General features: G+C 40.0%; 2 long non-coding RNA genes across 2 annotated transcripts; one reads left to right on the plus strand and one right to left on the minus strand.

Annotated features, from left to right (window-relative positions):
• Window positions 1–2,939: 2,939 nt before the first annotated feature.
• Window positions 2,940–10,521, minus strand: LOC109204395 (uncharacterized). The gene is made up of 3 exons (XR_002063903.2): window positions 10,162–10,521; window positions 8,178–8,296; window positions 2,940–3,226 (listed from the first exon to the last, which is right to left on the minus strand). It is a non-coding gene; the product is annotated as an uncharacterized LOC109204395 (long non-coding RNA).
• Window positions 10,522–10,583: 62 nt separating this feature from the next.
• LOC112848340 (uncharacterized) lies at window positions 10,584–12,032 on the plus strand. The gene is made up of 3 exons (XR_003222428.1): window positions 10,584–10,698; window positions 11,679–11,742; window positions 11,835–12,032. It is a non-coding gene; the product is annotated as an uncharacterized LOC112848340 (long non-coding RNA).
• Window positions 12,033–13,723: the final 1,691 nt, after the last annotated feature.

The following is a 13,723-nucleotide window of genomic DNA, read 5'->3' on the forward strand; positions in this document are numbered from 1 at the left end:
TTTCAGCGCCCATCTGTTATTGTACATTGCATTTGGGTTCACAATGTGGAAACACATAATAGATCCGCCGGATATGTTTTTGGAGAGGAGTAGCCACAGATCCTATCCAGCTGTACCCAAGAGAATTATCTCAGCATAGCATGTCGCCAGTAAATTGGAGGCCATAGTTCAGCCTGTAATGGATTCTAAATGCATGGAAATTGGTGCATCTTTCAAATAATTTAGATGGCAGTGGGATATTGGCAACACATTGGTACCCAGTCAGGGCAATGCTCGCGCGTGTAACAGTGTCTGAGGCAGGTTGGCTTGTGTTTGTATGATTTTTTTTTTTTTTTGGTTTTAAGAATAAATGATTGTCAACATGCAGAATATGACAGACTAATGGTTTGGTCAGGGTATTTTAAAGTAGTCCAATCTATGGTAAAGTAGCCATCCATTCATCTCATGCCCTTATCCAGAGTTCCAGGGGGATGCTGGAGCCTATTCCAGCTGGCTTTGGAGAAGAGTCAGGGTGCACCCTGGTTAGGTGTCAGTTGTGATAAAGGGTGATTAATGTAATCAGTTGTTAAATTTGAGGCCAACTTTTGATCCAGATGTTCCACATCTTTTAGGAAAGGTAATTATCAGGGCACCACTGTGTAGACTAAACCCAGTATTACCTCAGTCTGTTTTACTATATGATTCCCCACACTACAATGTACAAATATATCATATATATTATGTCAGAACAACTTAATTAGGCAGAATCAATCAGTTCAGGCTCACTCCATCAACTCTTACAATGGCTGAACACAAACCAGTGGAACTGATGTCAAATGCAGAATGCTGCATCATTTTCAGTTGCAGTGCAGATACAGAACCACTTGTCTATGTATGCACACCTGATTGTTCTCATTTTCCAAACCCCGCCTGGCCTCCTTCCTTTCTCTTCCCTTCTCATTTCTCTTGCCAAGTGTGGAAATCACGGTCACTCCTCAACCATCTTCTCAGTGTATTATTCTAATCTAGCAGTTTTATAAATAAATGTTTGACTAATGTGTATCTCATTAAGTAGTGTGGTCTGAACTGGATGTCCCAGCCTTCCTGTAATTTGGAAACACAAGTTATACAATTAGAGGTTATTAGCACTATCATTAAATAAGCAGTCAAGGTACAGGTGCACATTCTGAGAGCTTGGAGGTCCTGTATGCCCATGATGTGTAGAGTTACAACAATAAATTATGCATTTTTATAATGTGCCTACAATAATCAAATAAACCTGTACATGATGATCTTGGAGGATCTGCTGAGCTGTAGTTCTGTTTTTGCACAGTCACAAAATTATCTGTACTCGAATAAGGAGGAAATGTCATGACAGTATTATTAGACACAATTTTATTATTAGCCTGCAGCACTGGAGGACTGTTGAAGGTAAAAGGAAAAGATAAAATGTTTCTTTGATTTATAGGTAGAGGACAAGTTGCCAACCACATTTCCTGGCTGAGGTGGCCAACAGCTGCACTTTGATGATGAAATTCATGCAAATGTACGACTGATCAGTACAAATGTGAAGGAAGGGCAGCAGGATGAGGGTGAAGAGGGCAGACAAAAATCAGGTTTGCACTTATACTACAGTACGTAGTGTGGTCTAGTGATTTTATTCTTTTATTTTATTTTATTAGATTTTATTCCATCTGGTGTGCTTATAAGTTATGTTTAGAACTTTTAGAACCATGAAGGTCTATGTAACACTACACTGTGCTGGTGGATCTGGATGGACACAGGCTACCTTGGAGGTTGGAGAGGTCATATTCACTTTATAGGTTATCTGACTCACATTTCACTAGTGGACGATGACTCAGAAGCCCTGGTCCACAAGTGTAGTTTTATTATATTTATGCCCAGTTATCTTATTCAGTGTCAGAGTCTGTGTGTGTGTGTGTGTGTGTGTGTGTGTGTGTGTGTGTGTGTGTGTGTGTGTAGGTGTGTGTATGTGTGTGTGTGTGTCTGTGTGTTTGTTTCAATGAAAGAGGGAGTCCCATAACATTATCATAGAGAAACAGCAGATTTATACTTTTGTGTGAAATGCATGCCATAGATATGCAATAAATGCAAACCCCTCTGAAACATTACGGCATAACCTGATGTGCACTCTGGAAATGTTAGCTACATGTCGCCTTGACAGCGCCCGCTACTATTGTGACTGGCCTGTTCAGTCATCCTGTGCATTTCATTCTGATTTCGCTTCTTCTTTTTTTAAAGCAGTTTCTGATCAGTTAAAGAAGTTATCAGTTCAAGAATAATAATTATTTCCTCAATATGAGGAATAAAAAAGATTCTTTACATTCTTAAAACTGTAACCCTGGTTTCTGGTTGTGGTAGCATTCTCCGGTCTCTAAGAGCTGTGGGTGTACAGCAGGCTGCAGTTATCTTAAATGTTATCGACTATAATAAACACCAACAAGGCAGGACAGTGTGCACTCAACTTTTTTACTTTGTCGTCGCCTCGACGCACATGATAGAGTGCGTCACTCACCATACCGTAAATGGTAGGAACCAAAATTACCTCACAAAATGCCATAACAAAATGTTATACATAATTACAAAGTGAGTTTATGGGATTTTTTCTGTTTACTTTTTTATTAAATATATAAAATCTGTATACATATGTGTGAATGTGTGCAGATTTCTACTTGTGTACATTAGTGTGTACACACATGAATCAGAATGATGATTTATGTTTTTATTGCTATTGATACTTCTAGTATCTTATCACATTTGACCTCATTTACATTCCAGCACATCACTATCTATCCCTCCTTCACCGTTGTGTTTCAGCTTCTCTTCTACTTCTTGTATGTCTATGTCTAGTAAGTAGTAATTGAATATATAAACTCAAATATGTGTAAAATCATAAAATAATTTTGCATTTTTATTATTTTTATTCTTACAGTGGACCATTATGCACATTTCCTGCTCCACACATTAATTATTAAACTCAAAAAAGAGTGAGCTCGTCACACTTGTGGGATACACAGTTTAGGAAAAAAACTGCTTTTTCTTCTTCTGGTCTTGATGTTGCCCCTCTGTGAAACCAAGCAGCAGTCTCCAGGTTTGAAAACTGAAGCCAACGCAACAGTGCCAAAACCTGTGGTTTCTTGAATCATTACCTGAGGCAGGCTGCAAAAGCAAGACAATTCCCCGATCATCTTAAAAAGCCCAGTTTCAAGCGATCATGCTGCCAAGTCTGAAACAAAAGAAGAAAAATCAAGTCAAGTCAGAAAAGTCAAAAAGAGAAACTGCACAGAGTTTATTTGTTGTAATCGATCCAATTTCTTCTGCTTATCCAGTTCAGGGTGACAAGGTGCTGGAGTCTGTCCTAGCTACCATAGGGTGAGATGCGGGGCACACCCTAGGTCACCAGTCTGTCACAGGGATAACACAGAGAGACAGACAGCCATTCACATTCAAAAGGTACTTTAGAATCTCCTGTTAACCCAACTCCACTAACTGTGGTCTAAAGGCATGCAATCATGGACTGGATAAGCATCTTTAATTGGATTGAATAACCACCATATTGGAGTCAAGTACCCACATCTCAATATAACCAGTGATTATGAACTCCTTCCTGTAATATTACAGTGGCACAGAACCAGAACTTTAATTACTGAGGACCATGAGGAAATTTTTCATTACTACTCGTCTCTCATATGACTCCCTGCTTATGGTGTTGTAGTTTTCCCAGAAAGGCTAATGAAGTTAGCTGTGTCATCGTGACACTGTGGGGCAGGCAGCGTGTGGACCCAAATGCAGGACTCAGACACGGAGCTAAGCTCAAAAACACAGCTTTATTCCCACACACAAATTAAGTAGGGAGAGAGGACACAGCTGGGGAAAATGAGGCACAGGTGAAGAGAATCTAACTAACAAAACAAAGAGATGTGAAACTCAAGAGAAAGGACACAAGACGAGGGACTGGCAAAATAAGACAGGAAGTAACAAAATGTGGAAACAGACACAGATTTAACACAAAGACAGAAAGGGACACAAACACTGTATGAAGTGAAGATATGCGTAGCTTATTTTAGAGTTTAGGAATGTGTTAGATAGGATGTAGAATTATTGTAGGGACACTGACACTGCCCTGGATGTAATAAAGGCCTGAGTGTGTCATAAACTTAGGAGTAGATTTCTAGGAGACCCTCCCCCAGTTTGAACTGTGAAAGTAAGACAAAGAGAAGTTAATGTTGAGTGGAAATTCCCCAGGGGATACCTGGGTGGGGGTCTCAGTGATTGCAATTTGTTAACTCTGTTTTGTATGTGGTCTAAAGGAATTTGGTGTAGCTTGGGTGAGGGGATTACTTTTATGACCGGCAGGAAGTCACAGACATAGAGACACACACACAGTGCTTTGACTGTTACGACGCACCCACACCTACATGCACACTCACTCACGTGCACTCACACATACGGGTACGCGCACACACAGGCACTCACGTGCTCGTGCATACACACACAGACACAGAGTTTGCAGCACACCATGGGGGTTTTATGAAGCTGGCTGTAACAAACAAAGAGGTGGAGGATTTGCAGAGGGACACCGGCCTTGCACATCTCCCCTTCTTGAAGATGCATGCTTAACTGAAAATGAATGAAGATGAATAAAGGTTTTGTGAAATGACTACTGAGTTCCGGTGCCGTCTCTGGATGCCCGAGGATCAAAAGAACCAGGGTGAAATGATTTCACAACAGAAGTCAGTACAAGACTGACTTCACGCTAGAGACACAGAAACGAAATTAGGAAAGACTGGAGATGAAAGGGAACTAACGTTATCAAACTACTAAGAACTAGAAGTAGCTAACAAAATTCAGAAGCAGCAGTATAGACCTAGAGAGTAAATCACCCCATAAAACCAAAAATAAATCATGAACCACAAAACTGAAAAAAACCTATGACAGAATACCAGTCGATGTAACACTACACTGTGCTGTTGGATCTAGATGAACACAGACTACCTTGGGGTTTGGAAAGGTCATTTGCACTTTATATGTTATCTGACTCACATTCCACTGGTGGACAGTGACTCTAGAAGCCCTGGTCCAAAAGTGACAACTGACTCTTTTTGTGTCCATGATGTAGTGAATATAATAGAAATTCATAGCCCTTTCCCCAAGGCACAGCAGGTCACTGCAGGACAGGTCACCTCTGTTTCATCTACACCTAAAACATGCCAGAGAGCAGAACAGCTCCCTTATATCTCACGACTGCTGAATTAGGCACTCGTGAGTTCACTTTCCATGACTGCATTGGTGATTATCACTACCAGGGCCTCATGGTTAATATATTATGAGGAACATCGGGTGGTGAACAGCCTGTGCACACACACACACATACACACACACACACACACACACACACACACACTCAAAGCGCTGCCAATCATTATCAGTCAGCATCCTGAGCGTAACTGTCACATCACTGCAGGCCTTTCCCTAATGAGATCTGCAGGTTCACATGGAGCAGGAGGTCATCTGACATGGTGAAGGTAAGGCCCATTAAATTGTGATGGGGGTGAAAGAGTAGAGGAATATTCAGTTAAAATGCCTCAGAACACAGCTGTGATGTGAACTGCATGTGTGTGTGTAAGGTTTTTACCACCTGGGGAATTTTTCTGGTCAGTTATGTTTACATCATAGTCACAGAGTTATTTGCTGAGATCTGAGGACAAAAGGAGTTCAACAGGACTGTGAGTAAAATCCCAGTTGGGCCTAAACTATGTATTTATAGGAGAAACTAAAGATGAGCACCACCTTTATAACTAGCAGATATTTGAAATGTACATTTAACTTATTTCCTCTGCGTATGTATATGGCTTGTCTTAAAATTTCATGCACTGGCTCTGCATTTTCTGTGTTTTCATCTTTGATGACTTTTCTTCAATAAATTGCCTTAGGAGAAATTTATTTTCTTTTACATTCTAAGTCTTTGTGCAGAAGCAAACTTGTAGTTTTCCTAAGACAGTCTGCAAGCACTCAATGTGAAAGCGGTTCAGAATGACAAGAACGTGTCTAGTAAGGATACACTAAAGCAGATGTGTCAGCCTTTATACTGATACAGGTCATTTGTCTTTGGGTACTGAGTACCAGTGCATAAACACTGTTCACTAATATGTTCATTAATTTATTTTGGGTCTGAGTGACAGACTTTACTGTCATTTCTGCTGTCTTCTCTAATTTCTTTGCTCTCAGCTGTACTGTGTGTTCACCTGCTCACACACAGAGTTGGGGTGACAAAAACACTGGTAAAATGAACGTATTAGTCGAGTTACAACAACCAAGAGAAACAGCAAGCAAAAAGTGTTAAACCTAGTTGCCGTCAAATTTATCCACATTGCTGACCATTAGCAGAGCCTTAATACTGCGTTAGATTAGCTCATAGTCACTTCATATGCACCCTCTCCGTTATCAATATCTGATCCAAATATCACAGCATAACTAGTTTCTAGTACTTGCAATGCACTTTAGTCTGTTAGCATGCTAATGTTGGCCAGACTTCAAAACCTACAGGTTAGATTTTACTGAAATTAGCATTCAGCATCCATAAGAAAATGTTTTTCCTTGTCACAGTGCCTTGAAGGACAGGATGTTTCAAATACTATATCTGATCTACCAGACTTGATATTGTTCAGATCATCGTTCCCATATACAGTATATGTAAGTGTTTGTTTTCTTTTTTAAGGAAGGAAGGAAGGAAGGAGAATGACTAAGATTTAATTTATTTCAGCAGTTGAAATTACAAGTTACATCGCGCTGGACCTCGATGTGAACCAGCGGTCTGCTTCACAAAAAAGGATGACCCTGTAAGCCGGCAATACAGTTTTATACCACAAGAAAAACAAGTATTATTATGGCTATCTTCTTCTGAGAAACGTCATTCAACTGGATCTCCTCCCACACTTCATCCACTTGTGACCTTGTCTGCATCTGCTCCTTTTTCTGGAAAAAGACAGAAAGAAAAACACCTCGCTCCCTAACCTTGCTGTATTAATATTAGCTAGCAATTTGCAGCCTAACAAGTCTACTTATTATCTACATCCAGGATACTCTGTTCAGACTTCCGTGGCCCAGAAACATATCCCCCTGACTTTAACTAGTTATGATGTGTTAGGAAATCCTTCTGCAACTCAACTGATGCCTTTTAACCTTCATTACATGGAGCGCCAACTCTTTATGAGCACAATTGATAGATAAATAGAGATGGATATAGATATATCTATCTATATCTAATTCATTAAAATAGCTTTATTTATTCATTTTATTCCTAACATATCTTACATGTTAGGAATAACATATCCTACATTGTCATTGTACAAGTACAATGACAATAGAGGGCTATCCTGTTCTGCTATCTGCTGTTAATGGGTCCCTAATGAACAGCAACTGTGAGCATTGACCCGGCTATAGCTGTAAACTGGTGTCTGCTCCAAACATGTCGTATCTGACTGATCTGCATAGAACCTGTTCTTTAAGACAACTTCAAGCTAGTGTTCCAGAAAAACAAAGATGCAGGATTTTTCGAGTGAGGCCTAGTAACATCATAAAATTGAAGGTCAAGTACCATATAATGTCAGTGACAGACTGTAAAGGAGGTGTCCCAAGAAGATGATGCCACAAGAAGCCAATCTCCGGTCTCGTAGGGCTAAGAAGAGGCCTTACTATGAGTCCACTTCATTGTCGGAAACATTTGCATTGGAACCGGAAAATGGAGGAACATTATGTTCAAAGGTCAAGAAGATAAAATGCAATTCTGATTGCTGCACTGATGAGGTAACAGCTTTTGGTGGAAGCAGTGTGATGGTGTGGGGAGGCATGTAGCTCACTGGAAAAACAAGGCTTGCCATCATTTGAGGCAATCTTAATGCAGCGAGATGTCAAGACTAGATTCGGCAACCAGTGGCAAACCCATATGACCAACGTCTGGGACCAAACTAACCTCCAAGATGACAATGCTCACCCCCACAGTGCAGGAATTTATTGGAGACCAACTCAGACAACTGTAACAACCTACATGTCTTCACTTCACTATAGTCTCCATCTTTGTGGCCTTGACTGTAGGAAAGTACTCACTATATTCTATATATACTATATAAATAAACCTAAACTGATACAATATTATTTTTTAGGCTTTTTAAAAGTACCTTATGCAGAAGAGATGTCAAGATGCAACCATCTTCTGTAGTGGACTTCACAAGAAAAGGTCACTTGGGCAGCAAAAGGAGATGCATGTTAATTGCACCTTCACTCCCCCAAGGCAAGACTGAAAAACACAGAACCCAGTAAATGTCAGTGCAATTGAACTGACGTTTAGGGGATAACATGAACTGAGTGATATAGACTCTGAGTCACAGCGCATCCCATTCTACCCCAAAGAAATTCAGCAGCATAAAGCATGACCACACTTGTCCCCTGTGTGATTGAGGATGGCTTTCATGTTGGTTCTGTGGGAGTACACTTAAGTTATTTATGCAGTTCAAAGAAAAATGCAGTCTTCCTAATGTGTATATCTATAAGCACAAGTCAGACTACTGGAAGACTTGTATGGTTACATTTTTATTGATTGATTTATTTAATGTAAAGGTGGCCTCTCTCTTCTGATTGTAATTTACTCTTTACACTGAAATAATATTTTCCTCCAAATAAATAAAGTTACATAACTGAAACCCAGCTGAGATTGCCCATCCCATCACCACACAGCATTCCAACATAACATTACAGCTTCAGATTTAAGCCATAAAAAGTTAAAATAACTTTATTCACTGCAATTCGCTTACAAAGTCATTGTTTACAAATTCACATGAAACATTAAGCTGATGCTCGAGGGGATCCATGCTCTTGCAGGTAGCTCTGCACAGAAAACTGACTTTTGTTGACAGACTGATCTGACATTCAGCAGTTTGTGGCTAAAGAATGTTTCATTATATTTTCCATTCATCCTTCCTTCAATTATATGAAGCGTGCCAGTGCAACATGTTGAAAAACAGTCCCACACCGTGATGTTCCCACCCCCAAACTTCACCGTTGGTATGGTGTTTATGGGGTGACATGCAGTGACCTCTAACCATGGTGTGTATTAAGGCATCCAAAGAGTTTACTTTTGGTCTCATCTGACCAGACTATACTTTCCCTGTTTATTTCACAGGTCTGTCTAATTGAGCAAACTTTAAACCAAGGGTGTTAGACGTACGGGCCACGGGCCACGTCCGGTCCACAATATAATTATATCCAGCCTGCGAGATAATTTCATGTCAGTTAATAACGGCCCGTCAGTATGTGGGAGCCGAATCTTCAGTCCTGGTCATGATCTATGCAGGCAGGGATGGGACTTTATTTTGATGGGAGCACCATGAAGGTAATCACATGCAAAGACAGATTGGGATCATACGATTATGTGAAAGTCGGAAAGGGGGCAGATGTTCCAAAGACAGCAGGTGTATTGGTACAGGCCAGGTACACAGAGAGATGAGCGTGGTGGGAAAAAGTGGAGAAATTAGTGAAAACGTAAACTGGCTGCATTTCAATGATACTGGAGACTGCAAACCTGAGTGCAGAATTTATAAAATTAGGAGCTGGATCAAGTGATACCCGTTTTTATTTTCAGCCACTTTTCATTGTGGAGGACAAGTTCTCCCAAGTAAATGTCTAAAAATAAATTTGAATAAAAACTCTGTCCTTGAAAAATATGTACATATACAATGTAAATAAAGGGCTATTCTAAATTCATAGTTGAGTATTGAATATGACATAAACTATATACAAAGTGTCTTTGAAAGGCAGAGATGCAGACATGTCTGCATGTAGCACATAGCCATGGCTCAGTGTCTGAGTGTCCAAATGAGTCTCACAGACCTGAACGTGTGCTGACAAGAAAGCCTCATTTCTGCAGGGTTTTTGTTGGGTTTTTTCATGCTGACAGATTTTTTTCTTTGTCACAGAAGCTTTTTCCTCATCATGTAGAAAAACTGTTGACTATGTAACTTCTTTACACTGACAGAAAGGGTTTCACTGGTCCGGCCCACTTAAGATAAAAGTGAGCTGTATGTGGTCCACAATGTTAAAATAGTTTGACGCCATGCTATTTGTGTGGCTGTTGAGTTTTACTTTCTTTTTTCTTTGCAGTTGTACCTGCTGATTCCAGGTCTTCCTGCAGCTCTCCACAAGTGCTCCTTGGCTCTTGGACAACTCTTCTGGTAATTCTTTTCTTCCTCTGTCTGAAACCTTGCAGGGATCCCCTGGTCGTGTTTGGTTTGTGGTAAAATTATGTGTTTTCCTCATCTGGATTATGATCCCAACAATGCTCACTGGACCCTTCAGCAATTTAGAAATTCTTCTGTAACCAAAGCCATCAGTATGTTGTGACAATCTTGAGAGCTGCTTTTACCCATCATGAGATGCTTCTTGTGTGGCACCTTGGTAATGAGACACCTTGTTACAGGCCATCAGTTCGGACTGAACCAGCTGATGTTAGTTTGCACCAAGTAGGAGGATTGCTTTCTAATTACTGATAGAATTTAGCTGGTGTCATGACTTTTTATGCCTTTTTGCACCTCCCATTCTTCATGTGTTCAAATTGTTTTCCTGTGTTATTTCTCATTATCAAACATAATTTATGGATGTCTATAGTCTGACATCTGTGGATTGGATGATTTTTAATGATATCTGGTGAGACCTTCATGTCAGTAGCACCTTTAGAAATATATTTACTTAGAAAACTGGTGACATGTTCAATGGCTATTTATTCGCTGTATATGCTTATCTATGAGCTGCTTATTTTTCATAGTGTTAATATTAGATTGTATACAAGATTATATTATTATAATATAATACTGTATAATATATTGTTATATTAAATTGTATAATATAATATGTTGTAATGTATAAATATTGTGTATTAGATTATATATAGGATATTTCCTCCTGTGTTAGTGCAGTGATGTTTGTTTGTCTGTTGGTCTTTCTAGTTTCACTCAATTTCAATGACGTCAGTTTGATATAATTTCTAGGAATTAAGTAATTAAAGGAGCAAGTGCGCTCACATCCCTGTCTATAGAAAAGAAGTTTGGCTGACTGTGTATCTATGTTCATGCTCAGGGAATGCAACACACACAGAGAACAGTACAAATTCTGTATTTTATTTGTTTTATTGCTTGCTCATAACAGTACATCTAAATATAATAATAATTTAATAAAATGCACACTTGTAATCATAGATCTGCCTGTGCCTTAATTGTCCATTAATTTACATAGTCTGTATATTTTTGTGCCAGATTTCCTTACTGGCTTTGCAAAGGCTTTGCATAGACGGCATGTACTAGTCTTTCTGAGCTTTCAAAGCAATTTACACTACAAGCCATATTCACACAATCATTTTACCACTTTTCCTGTCCACTGTAAAATCCTGCTATTTTACAATTGGTTGTTTTAAGTGTGTAGTATGGTTTTTACATTTTGGCACAATTTACATTTTCTCTTCATTTGTTGAAATGATTATACGCTGCCAATATGATCGTTTTCATGTGAACACACTCATACTGTAAATGGATTGGAAACTCATGTGTACAGAGACTCTGATCATGGTAGCACAAGATCATGTCCTATGTCACAGTCCGGGTGAGATGCTAAAATTTTCTACTGGGTTCCAGGTTCATCTGTATTCACCCATGGGCAGGGCTACCATTCCCTCACCTGTGCAACCCCCTGGAGCTGGTCTGAAGCAATCAGTTTTGGAGATTTAAGATCCACGTTGACGCCTTCTCACCGCCAGTTTGTCAACTAACCTATGTTGGCTTCTGTTTCAGGGTCGCGTACTTACCCTGTTTTTTTGTGCTGCAGTTTTCAGGACCCATCACAGCTCATCCCTCAGGCCAGCCCTTTTTCTCGGACTCCCAGCCATTTTCCCCGGAAAGCTTCCTGCTTACACCTGCCTGCACTCCTGCCACCTTTTGGGAATCTCTGGAACCCAGATCAGGGATCCACTCTGTTCAGCTCACCCAGAGCTGAGGGGAGAAGGTGTAGCTCACCCAGAGCTACTCCAACTCAACCTGCTCTAAGCCACTCCTTCAGCTAAGACACATAGTCACCTGAGAGAATCCTTTGGAACTTTCTAACCCTTCTCTGTCCTCTCTTCTCAGTCCCTTGTTATCTCCCCCTGGACCCACCCCTCACCCAGCTTAGTTGTGTGTTGTATATATTCTAGTTGCCACGTCTCCTTGTCAAGAAATTATGTTAAATGTGTCACTGAGTTAAATAAAGTGTTTAAAACTTCCTGTCGTCAATGCACTCGGTTCTGCACTTGGGTCCAGTTTCAGTACAGGCCTCCGGGCCCCCCTTGACAACCTAAGCACCAGGTCCATAGAGGCAGGAGTCTAGGAGCACCAGAAAACAGAACTACTAGTGACTGAAATAACAACTGGAGCAGATGTGGAAAGTAAAGTCCAAAGTGGTTCCAGTAGCAACAGAAGCATTAGGAGCTGAAACCCATAACTGGAAGAGTGCTCCAGCAGACTCCAGCCACATCCGAGGTCTCTGTACAAAAGAGCTAAGATGCTCCACAGAACCCTCAAACTCACAGGACTCAGGATTGAGAAACACAAATGCCCTTTTTCCACTACTACTCGACTCTACTCAACTGGACTCTACTTGGTTTCTTTCATTTTCCATTACAGTTTAGTACTACCTCAGTGGGGTTGGGGTCATTATAGCAAGGCGGGCCAAAAGTCATGTGATGTCATTTGCATGTGACAACAGTGAAGGACACTGATAGGCTTTTTGATTTTCTCAGTCTGGCTCTCTCTGGATTCTGTTGTCAGCCAGCAGGCACAAAACTTAAGAATTTAACAATTTAAGAAATGTTTACATTCAAGTTTTGTATTAGTCTTGAGTTCTGTATAACGTTGGTATTCTGAGTTTATTGTTTTTAGTTCTTGTATCTTGTTTTATCTTTGTTCCCTTTTGTATCCACATCCTGAACCCCAACCCTAACTCTAACCAATCCCCTTTTGGGGACTTTTTTTTCCTGAGTGGATATTGGCAGGTTTTGGGGAGGTTTTCATGTCGCAAAGCTATGACATAACCATGTGAATGGTCAGATGCAATGCTGATCCTGGAGAAACATCATTATGTTGATCCAAGAACAACATCAACACAAGGATATCATACATCAAGAACTAACCAGGGGGTGAGACATGGCTGGAGAAACAAGGCACAGGTGAAACTAATCAGTGGCAAAGAAACTAAAACCAGGGATGAAGTACAAGAGATCAAACAGTAAGTAGCTAACAGAGACAAAGATAAAACTACAAAAAGAACTCAAAACCCTAAATCAGGACCCAGGACTATAAGAGTACTCTTACCTTGGTTATCGTGTACAATCATCCAAAATAATTTTAGCTTGCACTGAAAGCTACATAAATGTCCTAATGACACTTTAATACAGTATTCAATTCAGTTCAGTTTTATTTATATAGCGCCAAATCACAACAAAAGTCGCCTCAAGGCGCTTCAGTAGTCATAAATATTTTAGAAATGTATGTATGTTAAAGATTTTATTAAGGATTATTTCAGCCAGAAACCTTTCACCTCCACTTGCAAAGATGTAGATACAGTGTCTGTATTTATGAGCTATCATCACGGCATTCTCACTCATCAGCCTATGAGAAAGTGTGAGGTGATAATTGGAGTCAGAGGT

The sequence above is a fragment of the Oreochromis niloticus genome, linkage group LG12, assembly GCF_001858045.2.
Source record: "Oreochromis niloticus isolate F11D_XX linkage group LG12, O_niloticus_UMD_NMBU, whole genome shotgun sequence".
In the NCBI taxonomy this organism is placed as follows: Eukaryota; Metazoa; Chordata; class Actinopteri; order Cichliformes; family Cichlidae; genus Oreochromis; species Oreochromis niloticus.